At 37.3% G+C, this 18,396-nt stretch overlaps 1 protein-coding gene across 2 annotated transcripts in view; it reads left to right on the forward strand.

Moving 5' to 3' along the window:
• Positions 1-18,396, forward strand: part of CCSER1 (coiled-coil serine rich protein 1) — a 739,559-nt gene that overhangs the window by 561,678 nt on the left and 159,485 nt on the right. The window lies entirely within an intron of this gene.

The raw sequence follows: 18,396 nt of genomic DNA on the forward strand, positions 1-18,396 counted from the left end.
TCCCTGCCAACAGCTGTTTGGATTTACAAATATTACCTTTCCTAAGATTATTCTATAGCCAAATGCTATATACATTTCAAGTTTCTCTAAATTGGAAATCCTGAAAGCTATCTACTTCTTTTGAGTATTAATCCTCAGTACACACGATTATTGTCTCATTTTACAGATAAGGAAATTGAAGCTTAGAGCAGTTAAGAACCTGACTAGAGGTCACAGTGCTGGTAAATGACTCAGCTGGAATTCCAACTCAGGTTTCTAAAATTCTAAAGACTGTAGCTTGAACTACTATACTACAGAAAGTCTACAGTGTTTTTATTTTAATCATGATTCTGACTGATCTTTGGTTTTATATGACTGAAGGGGATAAACACACAAATAGAGGCAGAGATAGAAGAAGAGACAGAAGAAGAGAAGATAAGAGAAGTGAAGAGAGGAAAAGAAAAGAAAAGGGAATGAAAGAAAAGAAAAGAAAAAAAAGAAAAAAAAAGAAATAATAAACATCCCTCCATTCCTCAGGCTTGACATTTATTGAGATCATAATTCTACTAAGATTATGTATTTCTTTTACTAACAGACCTAATAAATTTAAGCCATCTTTGCAATCCTGGAATAAAAGCCACCTGGAATGTTGGTCAGTTTTCATAGATCCAAAGAATATAATTTGCTTTAGCTAGTTGAAATGGAAGTGATTTTATTATAGGATATTTGACAGTTTAAAGAATTTCTTGGAAGGTCATCAAACTGGGCTTGGATATGTAGGGACAAAATGCCAGGAGAGATTCCTGCCTGGAAGGGATAATCTATGCTGTCAGGTTGAGAGCAATAAAGGGAAAAAGGATGAGGATATGGGGTTTTCAGCATTTTTTTTTTAACATCTTTATTGGAGTATAATTGCTTTACATTGTTGTGTTAGTTTCTGCTTTATAACAGAGTGAATCAGTTATACATATACATATGTTCCCATATCTCTTCCCTCTTAGGTCTCCCTCCCTCCCACCCTCCCTATCCCACCCCTCTAAGTGGTCATAAAGCAGTGAGCTGATCTCCCTGTGCTATGCGGCTGCTTCCCACTAGCTATCTATTTTACGTTTGGTAGTGGATATATGTCCATGCCACTCTCTCACTTCGTCCCAGCTTCCCCTCCCCCCTCCCCGTGTCCTCAAGTCCAATCTCTACGTCTGCGCTTTTATTCCTGTCCTGCCCCTAGGTTCTTCAGAACCTTTTTTTTTTTTTTTTTAGATTCCATATATATGTGGTAGCATACAGTATTTGTTTTTCTCTTTCTGAATTACTTCACTCTGTATGACAGACTCTAGGTCCATCCACCTCACTACAAATAACTCAATTTTGTTTCCTTTTATGGCTGAGTAATATTCCATTGTATATATATGCCACATCTTCTTTACCCATTCATCCAATGATGGACACTTAGATTGCTTCCATGTCCTGGCTATTGTAAATAGAGCTGCAATGAACATTTTGGTACATGACTCTTTCTGAATTATGGTTTTCTCAGGGTATATGCCCAGTAGTGGGATTGCTGGGTTGTATGGTAGTTCTATTTTTAGTTTTTCAAGGAACCTCCATACTGTTCTCCATAGTGGCTGTATCAATTTACATTCCCACCAACAGTGCAAGAGGGTTCCCTTTTCTCCACACCCTCTCAGGCATTTACTGTTTCTAGATTTTTTGATGATGGCCATTCTGATTGATGTGAGATGATATCTCATTGTACTTTTGATTTGCATTTCTCTAATGATTAGTGATGTTGAGCATCCTTTCATGTGTTTGTTGGCAATCTGTATATCTTCTTAAGAGAAATGTCTATTTAGGTCTTCTGCCCATTTTTGGATTGGGTTGTTTGTTTTTTTGATATTGAACAGCATGGGCTGCTTGTATATTTTGGAGGTCAATCCTTTGTCAATTACTTTGTTTGCAAATATTTTCTCCCATTCTGAGGGTTGTCTTTTCATCTTGTTTATGGTTTCCTTTGCTGTGCAAAAGCTTTAAAGTTTCATTAGGTCCATATTTGTTTATTTTTGTTTTTATTTCCATTTCTCTAGGTGGTGTCTCGAAAGGATCTTGCTGTGAGTTATGTCAGAGTGTTCTGCCTATGTTTTCCTCTAAGAGTTTGATAGTGTCTGGCCTTACATTTAGGTCTTTAATCCATTTTGAGTGTATTTTTGTGTATGGTGTTAGGGAGTGTTCTAATTTCATTCTTTTACATGTAGCTATCCAGTTTTTCCAGCACCACTTATTGAAGAGGCTGTCTTTTCTCCATTGTATATTCTTGCCTCCTTTATCAAAGATAAGGTGACCATATGTGCATGGGTTTATCTCTAGGCTTTCTATCCTGTTTTGTTGATCTACATTTCTGTTTTTGTGCTGGTACCATACTGCCTTGATTACTGTAGCTTTGTAGTATAGTCTGAAGTAAAGCAGCCTGATTCTTCGAGCTCCGTTTTTCGTTCTCAAGATTGCTTTGGCCATTCAGGGGTGTTTTGTTTTTCCATACAAATTGTGAAATTTTTTGTTCTAGTTCTGTGAAAAATGCCAGTGGTAGTTTGATAGGGATTGCATTGAATCTGTAGATTGCTTTGGGTAGTAGAGTCATTTTCACAATGTTGATTCTTCCAATCCAAGAACATGGTATATCTCTCCATCTGTTTCTATCATCTTTAATTTTTTTCATCAGTGTCTTATAGTTTTCTGTGTACAGGTCTTTTGTCTCCTTAGGTAGGTTTATTCCTAGGTATTTTATTCTTTTTGTTGTAATGGTAAATGGGTGTGCTTCCTTAATTTCCCTTTCAGATTTTTCTTCATTAGTGTATAGGAATGCAAGAGATTTCTGTGCATTAATTTTGTATCCTGCTACTTTACCAACTTCATTGATTAGCTCTAGTAGTTTTCTGGTAACATCTTTAGGATTTTCTATGTATAGTATCATGTCATCTGCAAACAGTGATAGTTCTACTTCTTCTTTTCCAATTTGGATTCCTTTTATTTCTTTTTCTTCTCTGATTGCCATGGCTAAAACTTCCAAAACTATGTTAAATAACAGTGGTAAAAGTGGGCAACCTTGTCTTATTCCTGATCTTAGAGTAAATGGTTTCAGTTTTTCACTTTTGAAAACGATATTGGCTGTCGGTTTGTCATATATGGCCTTTATTTTGTTGAGGTAATTTCCCTCTGGGCCTATTTTCTGGAGAGTTTTTGTTATAAATGGGTGTTGAATTTTGCCAAAGCTTTTTCTGCATTTATTAAAATGATCATATAGTTTTTTTCCTTCAGTTTGTTAATATAGTGTATCACATTGATTGATTTACATATATTGAAGAATCCTTGCGTTCCTGGGAAGAACCCCACTTGATCATGGTGTATGATCCTCTTAATGTGCTGATGGATTCTTTTTGCTAATATTTTGTTGAGGATTTTTTTCATCTATATTCATCAATGTTATTCACCTGTAGTTTTCTCTTTTTGTAACATCCTTGTCTGGTTTTGGTATCATGGTGATGGTGGCCTCATAGAATGAGCTGGGGAGTGTTCCTCCCTCTGCTATATTTTGGAAGAGTTTGAGAAGGATATGTGTTAGCTCTTCTCTAAATGTTTGAAAGAATTCGCCTGTGAAACCATCTGGTTCTGGGCTTTTGTTTGTTGGAAGATTTTTAATTTCCTTTTCCATTTTGGTGCTTGTGATTGGTCTGTTTATATTTTCTATTTCTTCCTGGTTCACTTGCAGAAGGTTGTGCTTTTCTAAGAAATTGTCCATTTCTTCCAGGTTGTCCATTTTATTGGCATGTCATTGCTTGTAGTAATCTCTCACAATCCTTTGCATTTCTGCAGTGTCAGTTGTTACTTCTCCTTTTTCATTTCTAAGTCTGTTGATTTGAGTCTTCTCCCTTTTTTTCTTGATGAGTCTGGCTAATGGTTTATCAATTGTGTTTATCTTGTCAAACAAGCAGCTTTTAGTTTTCTTGATCTTTACTATCATTTCCTTCATTTCTTTTTCATTTATTTCTGATCTGATTTTTATGATTTCTTTCCTTTTGCTAACTTTGGGGTATTTTTGTTCTTCTTTCTCTAATTGCTTTAGGTGTAACGTTAGGTTGTTTATTTGAGATTTTTCTGGCTTCTTGAAGTAGGCTTGTATAGCTATAAACTTCCCTCTTAGAACTGCTTTTGCTGCATCCCATAGGTTTTGGGTCGTCATGATTTCATTGTCATTTGTTTCTAGGTATTTTTTGATTTCATCTTTGATTTCTTCAGTGATCTCTTGATTGTTTAATAGTGTATTTTTTAGCCTCCCTGTGTTTATATTTTTCACAGATCTTTTCCTGTCATTGATATCTAGTCTCATAGCGTTGTGGTTGGAAAGGATACCTGATATGATTTCAGTTTTCTTACATTTACCAAGGCTTGATTTGTGACCCAAGGTATGGTTTATCCTGGAGAATGTTCCATGAGCACTTGAGAAGAAAATATATTCTGTTGTTTTTGGATGGAATGTCCTATAAATATCAATTAAGTCCATCTTCTTTAATGTATCACTTAAAGCTTGTATTTCCTTATTTATTTTCATTTTGGATGATCTGTCCATTGGTGAAAGTCAGGTGTTAAAGTCCCCTACTATGATTGTTTTACTGTTGATTTCCCCTTTTATGGCCGTTAGCATTTGCCTTATGTATTGAGGTGTTCCTATGTTGGGTGCATAAATATTTACAATTGTTATATCTACTTCTTGGATTGATCCCTTGATCATTATGTAATGTCCTTCTTTGTCTCTTGTAATAGTCTTTATTTTAAAGTCTATTTTGTCTGATATGAGAATTGCTCCTCTAGCTTTCTTTTGATTTCCATTTGCATGGAATATCTTTTCCGTCCCCTCACTTTCAGTCTGTATGTGTTCCTAGGTCTGAAGTGGGTCTCTTGTAGACGGCATATATAGGGGCTTTTTTTTTGTATCCATTCAGCCAGTCTATGTCTTTTGGTTGGAGCATTTAATCCATTTACACTTAAGGTGCTTATTTATATGTATGTTCCTATTACCATTTTCTTAATTGTTTTGGGTTTGTTATTATAGGTCTTTTCCTTCTCTTGTGTTTCCTGCCTAGAGAAGTTTCTTTGACATTTGTTGTAGTGCTGGTTTGGTGGTGCTAAATTCCCTTAGCTTTTGGTTGTCTGTAAAGTTTTTAATTTCTCCTACGAATCTGAATAAGATCCTTGATGGCTACAGTAATCTTGGTTGTAGGTTTTTCCTTTTCAGCACTTTCATTATGTCCTGGCACTCCCTTCTGGCTTGCAGAGTTTCTGCTAAAGGATCAGCAGTTATGGGGATTCCCTTGTATGTTATTTGTTGCTTTTCCCTTTCTGCTTTTAATACTTTTTCTTTGCATTTACTTTTTGATAGCTTGACTAATATGTGTCTTGGCATGTTTCTCCCTGGGTTTATCCTGTATGGGACTCTCTGCACTTCCTGGATTTGAATGACTATTTCCTTTCCCATATTAGGGAAGTTTTCAACTATAATCTCCTCAAATGTTTTCTCAGTTCCTTTCTTTTTCTCCTCTTCTTCTGGGACCCCTATAATTTGAATGTTGGTATGTTTAATGTTGTCCCAGAGGTCTCTGAGACTGTCCTCAGTTGTTTTCTTTGTTTTTTCTTTTTTCTGCTCTGTGGTAGTTATTTCTACTATTTTATCTTCCAGGTCACTTATCCGTTCTTCTGCCTCAGTTATTCTGCTATTGATCCCTTCTAGAGAATTTTTAATTTCATTTATTGTTTGCTCTTTAGTTCTTCTAGTTCCTTGTTAAACATTTTTTGTATATTCTCTAGTCTATTTCTAAGATTTTGGATCATCTTTGCTATCATTACTCTGAATTATTTTTCACATAAACTGCCTATTTCCTCTTCATTTGTTTGTTCTGGTGGGTTTTTACCTTGCTCCTTCATCTGCTGTGTATTTCTCTGTCTTCTCATTTTGCTTAACTTACTATGTTTGGAGTCTTCTTTTCTCAGGCTGCAGGTTCCTAGTTCCCATTGTTTTTTGTGTCTGCCCTCATTGGGTAAGGTTGGTTCAGTGGGTTGTGTAGGTTTCCTGGTGGAGGGGACTGGTGCCTGTATTCTGGTGGATAAGGCTGGATATTGTCTTTCTGGGGGGCAGGACCGTGTCCAGTGATGTGTTTTGGGGTGTCTGTTAACTTAATATGATTTTAAGCAGCCTCCTGGTAATGGGTGGAGTTGTGTTCCTGTCTTGCTAGTTGTTTGGCATGGGGTGTCCAGCACTGGAGCTTGCTGATCATTGAGTGGAGCTGGGTCTTAGCCTTGAGACGGGGATCTCTGGGAGAGCTCTCGTCAATTGATATTATGGGGGGCTGGGAGGTCTCTGGTCTTCCAATGTCCCAAACTCGGCTCTCCCATATCAGAGGCTCAGGCCTGACACCTGGCTGGAACACCAAGACCCTATCAGCCACACAGCTGGAGTGCCTTCACAGTTGGAGAAGGTGGCCTGCAGTGGCTGTCCTTCTGCCCTGCACGTTAGAATCACCTGCTTCTCCCTTTTTTTCCTCCAAAAGCTGTGTTCCATAGAGAAAAACAGTAGCCTTGAAAATAGTCACAGCTCTGAGATGGCTGTTTTTTTCCTTTGTGTTTGGTCGGGTTTCACTTGCTCACAGGGAGCTATGTGCAGAGGCCTCGCACCCAGCTCTTCCAACCAGATTTCCTAGTGCAGAATGGCTAGTGCCAGCACCTCAGCTCAGCCGGGCGTGTGTAGAAGTGGGGCGAAGGACACTGGGTTTTCAGGATTTAATATGTAGATTTTTTTTTTTTTTTGAAAGAATGAGAATTTGGGAATTGGTGGTTGGTGGTTGGTTTCAGGTATTTGTGGTTAGAGGGAATAAGGTTGTCTGAGAAGAGTAAGACAAGGTGATGAAAATAATATTTATCTAATCATCCTAAATTTTTCTTTTCATTTTGAAATTCAATACATTATTTTATTTTTTTAAATCCTATTATTTTTACGTCCTGACCCCCTTCACCCATTTCTGCTACCCCTGGCCTCTGGCAACCATCAATCTGTTCTTTCATTGATATGATCTGCTTTTTTTTTTGATTCCACATACAAGAGAGATCTTATGGTATTTGTCTCTCTCTGACTTATTTCATTTAGCATAATGCCCTGGAGATTCATCGATGTTGTCACAAACGGCAAGATTTCATTCTTTTCTATGGCTGAATAATATTCCTGTGTGTGTGTGTGTGTGTGTACGTGCATGTGTATATAAGTATAAAACACACTTTTTTATCCATATCCATCAATGGACACATAGTTTGTTCCATATATTGGCTATTATAAATAGTGTTGCAATGAACATGGAGGTACATATATCTTTTTGAGTTAGTGTTTTCTTTTTTTCTCTTTTTTTGATAAATACCCAAAAGTGGAATTGTTGGATCATATGGTAGTTGTATTTTTAATTTTTTGAGGAATCTTCATACTGTTTTCCATAGTGGCTGCACCAACTTACTTTCCCACCAACAGTGCATGAGGGCTCCCTTTTCTTCACATCCTCACCAACACTTATTTCTTGCCTTTTTGATAATAGCCATTCTAACAGATGTGAAGTGATATCCCATTATTGTTTTGATTTGCATTTCCCTGATGATGAATGATGTTGAGCATCTTTTTATGTACCTGTTGACCATCTGTATACCTTCTTTGGAAAAAATGTCTGTTCATTTTAACTTGATCTACCTCTTTTCAATAAGTACTCCCTTCCCCACTTTTGCCTGATGTTTCTTTAACTTATATATATATATAAAAATATATAATATATACAGTAATATATATTTTATATATATATATGTACTTTTTTTTTTCCTGAAGAGAATGAACTTCTCTCTTCTGCTAGGGAAGGGAGGAGAAGTTGCCTGGCTGCATGGAATATTGTCAACCAACCCTCTGGTTGTCAGCGCCATTTTTATTCCCACTTTCATAGGTACATAGCTTTGCTATGATCCCACAGTAAAAGTAGGGTTGTCTGGGGATTGGGGGTACACTACTGGCTCAGGTTTCAGGTTTCATGTGTCTCTCTGCTTTCCAGTTTTCTTTTCCATCTGGTGTCTACTCTCAAAGTGCTTAGATTTTACAATGGACTTTTTATCTTTAAATATACCTTTTTTTCCCCTAATTTCTGTTTTTTAAAAAAGTATATATATACATTTATATAATGTAGAGTTTTAATATTTATTTTTAAAGAACTTTGAGGAATAAATCTATGTTAAAACCAGGCTGAATACTCTAGACATGGTTATAAAATATAATAGACAATACACATTCAATTTTATATGCATATTGGTAAAGAGGAAGAGCCAATATCTGCTTAGTGGGACAGGACCAAATATGGCAGTTAGCATTATGAATTCTGTTTTAACTTTTTTCTTTCCTTGTCACACAGACTATATTTATTCAGTGTTTAAGAATAAAGCCAGTTAAAGAATTTAGAATTGTCTCTTCTTTGAAATATGTCTTAATAAAGCGATTGTCTATTAGGAATGCATCAGAACTTCATGAATAATCATTTCTATGTTATGGGAAATATGCTGGAAGTAACTTGTTTCAAGTCTACTTAATTTAGTGCATGGAAAGATTTGATAAAAGCTTCAGTGAAGTTCTGCAAAAACTGGTGCATAAACTCAGACGTATGTATACCAAGATTCATATGTTGTTCAAAATTGCCTCTAAGAAGGAGTATAAAGTTCACAATAAACAATGAGACAAATTTCCATAAGTCACATGGTGTAATGTCACTATTTGCAGTCTTATAAGTTAGTTTTAAAGCTTTAGTCACAAATACACAATGAGATTTATTAAAGTACACAAAATTCTGTTCTTCAGTGTATTCATGTTGTATAATTAGGTTATTAGCTACATAATTTAATACACTTTTATGTGGTAAAAACAGTTTAACTGTTAGCAGCTGCCTCTAAAATAGCTTTACACTTATTCAGATTTAAACTATCTAGTGACTTGAGTAAGTAATTATAATTTTGTCGTAATACTATGTAACATATGGTGTTTACATTCTTCTCAAGAGCTCCTTGAGGGGAGAAAAAAAATACAGAAACATCAATATAAATAGTGATTTAAGGAACCAATATGTACAAAGATTAATGGTAGCTAATAGGATATTAAATAGTTGTTAAAGTATTTGAATTTGTCTTATTGGATTATTGAGTTATGAGATTGTATTTTCAGTTGTTTGCTAGGTGCTAGCATCTTTACATAACACATTCATTTTGAGTAATCTGCTTTCTAAATTGAGGTTTATGGTTTTTTTGTTTGTTTGTTTTTTGTTTTTTTTTGCGGTACGCGGGCCTCTCACTGTTATGGCCTCTCCCATTGCGGAGCACAGGCTCTGGATGCGCAGGCTCTGCGGCCATGGCTCACAGGCCCAGCTGCTCTGCGGCATGTGGGATCTTCCCAGACTGGGGCACAAACCTGTGTCCCCTGCATTGGCAGGCGGATCCTCAACCACTGTGCCACCAGGGAAGCCCAAGGTTTATGTTTTTTTAACTTTATCACAGAATTCATTTCAAGCAGTGTATCCCTCTTTCTGAATAACAAAGCTTTATTTTATGTCTGTATTTATATTTTAGACTTCAACATGTAAGAGGCAGATAACCCAGTATTTTTTCAATTAAAAAGTATAGACATAACATTTCTTTTAAGATAATGTTAAAAGTTATAAACACAGTCCAAATTCTAGTATATTCAGGTTTGGTTTTAAAATAGACTATATTCCAAATATTTGCTCAAAAGTTATCTGTTTAGAGTGTTGCTCCTGCTAAACCATAAAGACTCTTTAAACCTATGGCTTATCTAAAAAAATAACTGTAGTACAAGCTTTACTTTCTTGAGCACTTCCAATGGGTTAAACAGGCTTTAAGATGTTTTACATATATTTTTCTCAGGAAAAACTCTGTAAATTAGACTAGGCGTCTTTAACCTTATTTTCTATCAGAAGAAACTGAAACTAGAGTCTGTTTTAATATCCCCAGTATATCTCTAATAAATGGCAGAGCCAGAATGATTTCAAAACCCATTGTTTAAAGTACTATGCTGTGCTATAAATTGTACTAGACACAATTGTTTAATTCTGTGTCATCTGTATTAATTGAATGAAGACAGGGACTAGATCAGAGGACCTTTTATGACCACTCAAAGGATGTTTTGACTAGATAGATAATTCAGTATCACAGAGGAGCATATTATCATGATTGCTATTAACAAAACAATGATAATAAATACTTTAAAATAAATCTAATAGCATATAGTTCTTTTTCATTTGCAGTTAACTCCTCTGTTTCTGTGGAATAATTCATCAGACAATTTACCTTGGGATTTAAGAAACATACTGTCTTTTTTTTTTTTTTTTTTGCAGTATGCAGGCCTCTCACTGTTGTGGCCTCTCCCGTTGCGGAGCACAGGCTCCGGACGCGCAGGCTCAGCGGCCATGGCCCACGGGCCCAGCTGCTCCGCGGCATGTGGGATGTTCCCGGACCGGGGCACGAACCCGTGTCCCCTGCATTGGCAGGCGGACTCTCAACCACTGCGCCACCTGGGAAGCCCCATACTGTCTTCTGAATTCACAGGAGAGGAGACTCTTTCCTCACCAACCTTATCTAGATTGCTTCTAGGGGGTTAGATAAATGTGGGCCTAAAGTATTGTGTTAATCTACATTTGGATCAGCATAGGTAATATTTACATTTTTAAAAAATATGATACTCTAATTTGTAGTGATTCATTTTTTTTAATATTAGGGGCAGTTTTTATCCTGGGAAGTGAAAGTTCTGAAGCCTAATCTCAAATGATATTAGCCAATTTGTAAATATTGTATTGTCCTGGATCCTAGTCCCCTCCCTGCAGTCTTTTCTCTTCTCTGGATGCACTCGTTCCCTGGTTGATTTCATACCATCTACAGCCTGACGCCTCACAACTATTTTAACTCCATCCCAGACTTACCTGAGTTTCAGACTCATATATATAAATGCCTACTCAGTAGCTCCACTAGTATATCTATTAGGAATCTCAAAATTGATAAAACCATTCAAAAATTTTGATTCTTGGGCCTTCCCTGGTGGCGCAGTGGTTGAGAGTCCACCTGCCGATTGAAGGGACGTGGGTTCGTGCCCCAGTCCGGGAAGATCCCACATGCCGCAGAGCGGCTGGGCCCGTGAGCCATGGCCGCTGAGCCTGCGCGTCCGGAGCCTGTGCTCCGCGACGGGAGAGGCCACAACAGTGAGAGGCCCGCGTACGGCAAAAAAAAAAAAAAATTTGATTCTTATGCCATTATACCCACCTCACTGTCCTCAATCTATTTCTCTCTGGGTCTACAGATCTCCGTCACAATTTCAATAAATGATTTTGTTAACTCCTTCATTGTTCTGGCCAAAGGAAAAAAAAGAAAAAAGAAAAAAATTTAATCTTTGACTCTATTCTCTCATTTCTTCTTAAACCCATTCCATCCACCAGCAAGTCAGCTCTGCCTTGAATATATAAGAGTATATTCCAAGTCTCTCCATTTCTTCCCCTTATGCTACCATCATCCTCATCATCTCTCATCCAGGGTGCGGCTTGGTTTCTTACTGGCCTTCCTGTCTCTACACTTGTCTCCTCTATAATCCGTTTTTCACAAGGAGCCAGAGTTTTCTTTATAAAAGACAAGTTGTATTGTGTCATTCCCCTGCTTAAAACACTTGAAGTATCCCATCAAACACAAGGTTAAAGTGAAATTAGTTGCCAAGGGCTGTAGTGCTTGTATCTTCTAGCCCATGGCAGCTTTTCCAATCTCATCTCTGATTTCTCTTGTAGGTCTTTTCTTGCTTTGGCCATGCTGACCTCATGTTGTTTTTAACACATAGCAAATTCTCTCATTCCTCAGGACAGTTGTACTAACTTTTCTTTTGTCTCCATTCTTCATTCTCCAGATTATCATATGACTCATTCCATCATTGCATTTAAGAATCTGTGCTGTGTCACAGATATTTGCCTGTGTCACAGCTCATCAGAAAAGCCTACTCCAACTACCCTGCCTAAAATAACTGTCGTATTCCAGCTCCTTTTCCTGATTTATTTTACTTCATGACATTTATTATTTTTCATAGTACAAAAACCCTTGTCACCTGACATGAAATTATATGTATGTATTTAAAACTAGTTTTTGCTCAGTAGAATAGAAGGTCAGCATGGGCACAGACTTATTCACCATTGTTTTCCCAGCTCATACAACAGTGACTGGCACAGAATACCTATTTAATAAATATTTGTTAAATGAAAAAGCTATTATGTCATGTTGTGCTTTAACATGTTTCTATGTATATGCAATACTCGTATACCTAAGTGTATATATGTGTGTGTGCATCTGATATGCAGAGAGGTAAGAATTTATTATCATTGTTTATGTTAATAGAAATCATGATAATGTGCTATCTTCTGATACTGAATTATCTAATCAAAGCATGTTTTGAGTTATCATAAATTTAATCTGGTCCCTGTTTTCATCCAGTTAATACAGGTGATGTAGAATTAGCCAGACAATTGTGTATAGTTGAGGTAAAACCTGTATTTCCCCCCAAATAGAAAGAATTGCGTGTTTTAATTTGAAGTAACCCAACATGGTGAAGTTATTTGATACTCTGTCTTGTATATCCTTTTTTCCCTTAATGCATCTAATCTTTTCCTGACTTGATAATCTTGGTAACATTTTTGGTACCTCATTTTAGTTAGAAATTGTGTTCAGCTGCAAATCAAAACAAAAACATAAAATAACAGTGACTGAAACCCTATTGTATTCATTCTTACACACAAAAAATTCTGGAGGTAGCAGCCCAGAGCGGGTAAATAGGGCTGCTCTTGGAGGTTGTCTGGGACCCTGACTCCTGTTATCATTCTGTCTTGCTTTGCGCATGTCCAACTTCTGTAATAAAGACCACTTTAGTCTAGTGGAGTTCTTGTTATTGTTTGTTTGTTTGTTTTTTGGGAGTTCTTGTTTTAAAGCACATTCCAAGTAGTAGTAGGGAGGAAATGAGGAAGGTGAAAAGTGACATACTTGTTAGTTGAACCGCTTCATGTGAGGAGCCACTCTGGAAATCCCACAAAGTACTTCTGCTTATGTGTCATTGGCCAGACCTCACAGCAAAAAAGGCTGGAGAAATGTAGTCTTTTGATCGGGTACATTACTATCCCCAAAACACCAGGGCTGTGTTACTAGGAAGAAGGGGGAGTGATTACTGATGGACAAATAACAGAATATTTTAAATACATCTCTGAGTTTCTTATAAAGTTTTTCTACTATTGTTACAGTTATTGGCATATGTTTATTTTTCCATATCTTCCTATACACTCCACCCCCATATATCACATTATTGTGCTGTCTGTGTAATTTGCCACACTATTTAGGAGTGTATTTTACACAATAGTTAGTCAGTAAATACTTGTTACATTTGTATTCAAATGACAACCCATTAGCTTGACTTCATTAGCACCTTATTCTGGCAGATGCTAAAAAGCAGGAGAAGCCTTGTCTTCTTGCGTTGTCAGCACTTCTACAGATATTTTAAAAACAAGAAAAATGAACACAATCTGTTTTTACTGTATTCTCACATAAATGGCCAAATTGCCTACTTAAATTTGAAAGAAAACCCAACTGAGGTATCAACACACTTTGAAAGAGATCATTAGCAATGCAAACACTGTTGACTGAGATTTGTATTCAATAAAATAAACAAAAACTTGAACCTCCTAAAGTAACTTGTGAATAAAATGGCTATCAGCTATGGTAATGAAGTTAAACACAGGGAAGAAAAATTCCAACCATACCTGCTCCCTTGGCTAAATTACATGCAGTGTGGAACTTACGTTTCTAAAATATGTTTCCCATTTTACTCAGAATATGTTTTGATTTTACCTAAAAACCAAGCTTTTAAAATACATAAGAAAATATTTAATATGAAAATATTTGATATTTAATTTCAAGTGCAAAATTTCATGTTTTGTATAACTTGTAATGATTTCATTAATGTAACATTTGTCTCTATATCCAACTCCTCTACACAGAAATACAAGCAAGTCTTCAACATTTTAAGGCATGATTCTTGAAGAATAACTTGCATCAAAATAAGCAAGTTTTTTAACTGAAGTTAGCTAGTAAGGTCTTTTTTAGTGTCTAAGTTTCTGAGCAGTCTATAGATTTGTTTTATGACATTACATTATGTAATATGTTCAGTAATTCTTGATAGCTTTATGTCATGTGCTAAGTAGCCTCTATTTTAAATTTTGAGGTACTTATACACACACATGGATTTCCTTACAATTTTTTTTTTTTAATTGAAAAGTTTTGAAAATTAATTGTGTTCCCAGTTCCCATGTCAAAGTTTCAACTTCTAGAGGACAAGAACCATATATATATGTGTGTGTTACCAAACTCAGGTTCGGCTGATCGCTGCTTGAAAGCCAGTACTTGAAAAACAGTTGTTGGTTGGAAAGGAAAGGTTGCTTTATTCAGGAGGCCAGCAACCTGGGGAGAAGGCAGACGCATGTCCAAACACCAGTTCCCAAGATTCTGCTGGACCATGAAAGTTTTTAAAAGGCGAATCATTTGGACAGGCTGTCAGAGTCTTCTTGTTTTCCATTGTGTGCAGACTTTCTTCTCATTGGTTGGTGGTGAAGGAACAGGGACATATTCCAGGAATCTTGTGCTCAGCTTGAAGTCAACATCCTCCACCTGGGTGGGGGCCTTAGTTCCCCCGCAGCAAAACTCAAAGGTATTGTTATGTATATTCCTTGAGGAGGAACCAGGACCCTGCTTTATCTCTGCACTATTGTTTCTAGACTGCTTCTCCTTTGTTTCTACGTTCCCTCCCTTCCCTGATTAGCAACTGTTTGAATCTGCTCTTTGGAACTCAGGAAGCTGAACAAGGCCTATTTCCTACAAACAAGAAAGAAGAAACGGGACATAGAAAGGCTTTGTACCAAACAGGGTCCTGCTTGGTTTCATATATATATGTTTATGTCCTCTTTTAGATTTTCATTAAGTACTTATTGAATAAAAGTACTTCTTGAGTTTCATTAGGTACTTTCTGAAGCTATAGTAAAACTAGGTTAAAATGATAAAACGAGGAACACAGAGGACCCTGTATACATATGTTTTCCCACTGATATGAATATGTTATTTAAACTCAAAATAAATTTATGAAGACTCATCAGATTTAAACCCAGATTAAAGCTAAGTAATTAGAGGGTAACCCTTTTTCTCTTCTCATCGTAAAAAAAAATATTTTCCCTTTATAAAAATATTTATCATGTTTTGCTAGTATTTTGTCCCACTTTTAAAGTGGGATTGGGTAAAAAGAAATAAAGCCCTTGTTCTAGGTAGTGCTCCAGGGTCTTGGTCACTTGATCCATGGAACCAAGGGAGCAGAAAAGTGCCAGATTAAAAGTACACAAAGAATTTGTTGCAGGAAAAAAAGTGGGGCACAAGAGGATGGTCATGTCCTAGGTCTCAGACGAGTCCCTGGGATAGCTGCCAAGTGTGGGCTCTTGGCTTTGCACAGGCAAGCATTCAAGAACGAGCCATAGTAAAGTGAAAGAAGGTTTATTCAGGGAGATACACACTCCATAGACAAGAGTGTGGGCCGCCTCAGAAGGCAAGAGTTGCCAGGGTACAGAGTTGTCAGTTTTTATAGGGGTGGGTAATTTCATAGGCTAATGAGTGGGGTGATTATTACAACTATTTCGGGGAAGGGGTGTGGATTTCTAGGAATTGGGCCGCAGCCCACTTTTTGACCTTTTATGGTCAGCCTTGGAACTGTCATGGTGCCTGTGGGTGTGTCATTTAGCATGCTGATGTGTGACAGTAAGCGTATAATGAGGCTCAAGGTCTAGGGGAAGTCAACTTGTCTGCCATCTTGGACCTAGTTGGTTCTAACCAGTTCATGTTGTATCCTCAATGGCTATGTCATTCTTTTAAAGGTTGTGCCCTGCCCCCTTTCTGTCTCAAATTCACGTCAAAGGAACTAATTGCAAGGGGACTCCAGCTACTCTAGGTACACAGGAAAGGGATTAGCTGTTGCACTTGTATTTCAGTTTTAACAGTGGTAAGCTAAGCCAGGGAGAGCATTAAGGAGGCCATGGAGTTTTCTTTGAAATTTTGATACCTCCTTCTATATTTAAATGTGGCATAAAGCGTAAAATAGTCAAAGTTCAAAGTGGGAAGCAGGACTACTAAGCTATGATGGTCCCTGTTTCTTGTATCAAGAATCAGCCCCTTTTTCTCCCATCAAGAAAAAAAGAACCAAAGTATATTTTTATAGTAAAAAAAATAGAGATGTAAAGTGAAAAAAATAGTGCTTCTTATCTTTGATACGCTAATGGAAAAAATTGCTTAGCAATTTAAAACTTATTAGTAACAATAAAAAAATGTAAAACTTTTATATTAGGGAAAAAATAAAATGGCTATCATCTAATACACAAATATTTAAATGCACGGATAAGTGATAATTTCTCAAAAAAGCATCCAAAAAATTGAGTGCATACATACAATTTAGATAGCAGTTATAAAATCTACCATGTACGTCATACTTAATTTTACTATTTCTACAATAAAGTATTTATTTGTGATACTGTGGGGGACAGCAACCATCCCTTTCTTTTATCTGTCTAAGCTCTTGACTAGAATCCCTATAACAGACAGATTAAAGAGTGAAAAGCATACAAATATATTTAATCTAAGTTTTTCATGACACAGGAGCCTTCATGAGGAAGTGAAGACACAAGGCAACAGTTAAAACTGAGTACTTTTATGCTAGGTCTGATGAAGAGTAGACAGTTGTGGAAAGATATGATAGGACAAAGTGTATGAGGTGAGTGTAGTAAAATGGCGGAACTTTAGCAAGGCTTGTTTGTTCAGATTCCTCTCTGTGTCTCTTGCCTTCAGAGATAAAGACGATGCTCTTTTCCCCCAGGTAAAGGAAGGGCACCTCTCACAGGAGGGTTTTATGACCTGCTTCAAGGGAAGGTCAGAAAGTCCTTCCTGCACGTGCCACTTCTCAGATTCTTCAACTTGAAATATTTAATGTGCCATTGTGCCATCTTTGGGGAGTAGTGTGTCCTGAACCCCTTCAATGCTAAACCAAACATGATTTTTGAGTATGTTTTCCAACATGCTCTCAATGATTTTATGTCATTTGTTCAGGTCAACAGATATGCATTCAGCCTTCCTAACCAGAGTGTTGTGCCAGACCCTGTAAAACAGCGGTCCCCAGCCTTTTTGGCACCTGGGACTGGGGGTCGGGGGAGGGAGGATGGTTTGGGGATGATTCAGGCACATTACATTTACTGCACACTTTATTTCGATTATTATTACATTGTAATATATAATGAAATAATTCTACAACTCACCATAATGCAGAATCAGTGGGAGCCCTGAGCTTGTTTCCGTGTAACTAGATGGTCCCATCTGGGGGTGACAGGAGACAGTGACACCCGACGTGTTTTGCTTATGTCCAGTCTACTCTGTAATCTCGTTTCGGTTGCTGTCACTGCAGAAAACCCTGCTTCACAAAGACAGGATGTTGGAAATGGAAGTAGGCTTTTCAGTGCTTTTGTGGCAATCTCAGGATATTCCACCTTGACTTTAATCCAGAACGTATGGAGATTTGAAGTTGTCTCAAACATACGTTTAAGGCCACTGTCATTTGCGATCTCAAGCAGTTGATCCTCATCTAGCACGGACAAAGTCGATTTACTTGGCTTATTCACAAATGGGTCTGTGGATCCATTCCTTCCCAGTTAGGGGTCTTTCATGGTTGGGAAGTAACGCTCACACTCTTTTGAAAGCTGAGATAAGGGATCATGCACCAGCTGGGAGAAAGAAGGCCCTGGCTCAGTCTCTTTCAAAATCTCTGCTAATGTCTGAAATATGTCAAAATTCCCAATGTTCACTCGTCACCCCCATAATCCCAGTTTGGCTTTGAATGTAGCCACTTTATCTATCGACTTGAATACAGTTGTCGTTCTTCCCGGAAGTGACAAATTGAGTTCGTTAAGCAGGTTGAATATGTCACACAAGTAAGCAAGTTTTGTGACCCATTCTCTGTCACTGAAATGTGCTGCCAGTGGTGACTGTTTGCTAAAAGAAATCTCTGGAGCGGCTCTTGTAACTCAAAAACTCTGGCCAGTGATTCCCCTTTAGAAGCCATCTCACTTCTGTGTATAAGAGAAGACGTGTGTGCTCTGGGTCCATCTCCTCACAGAGCTGTGCAGACGTGAGTTAAGGGCATGTACTTTAATGTGGTTGATAATCTTAATCACATCCTGCAAAACGTTGTTAAGTTCA

Source organism: Lipotes vexillifer, unplaced genomic scaffold, assembly GCF_000442215.2.
Source record: "Lipotes vexillifer unplaced genomic scaffold, Lipotes_vexillifer_v1.1 scaffold178, whole genome shotgun sequence".
NCBI lineage: Eukaryota > Metazoa > Chordata > Mammalia > Artiodactyla > Lipotidae > Lipotes > Lipotes vexillifer.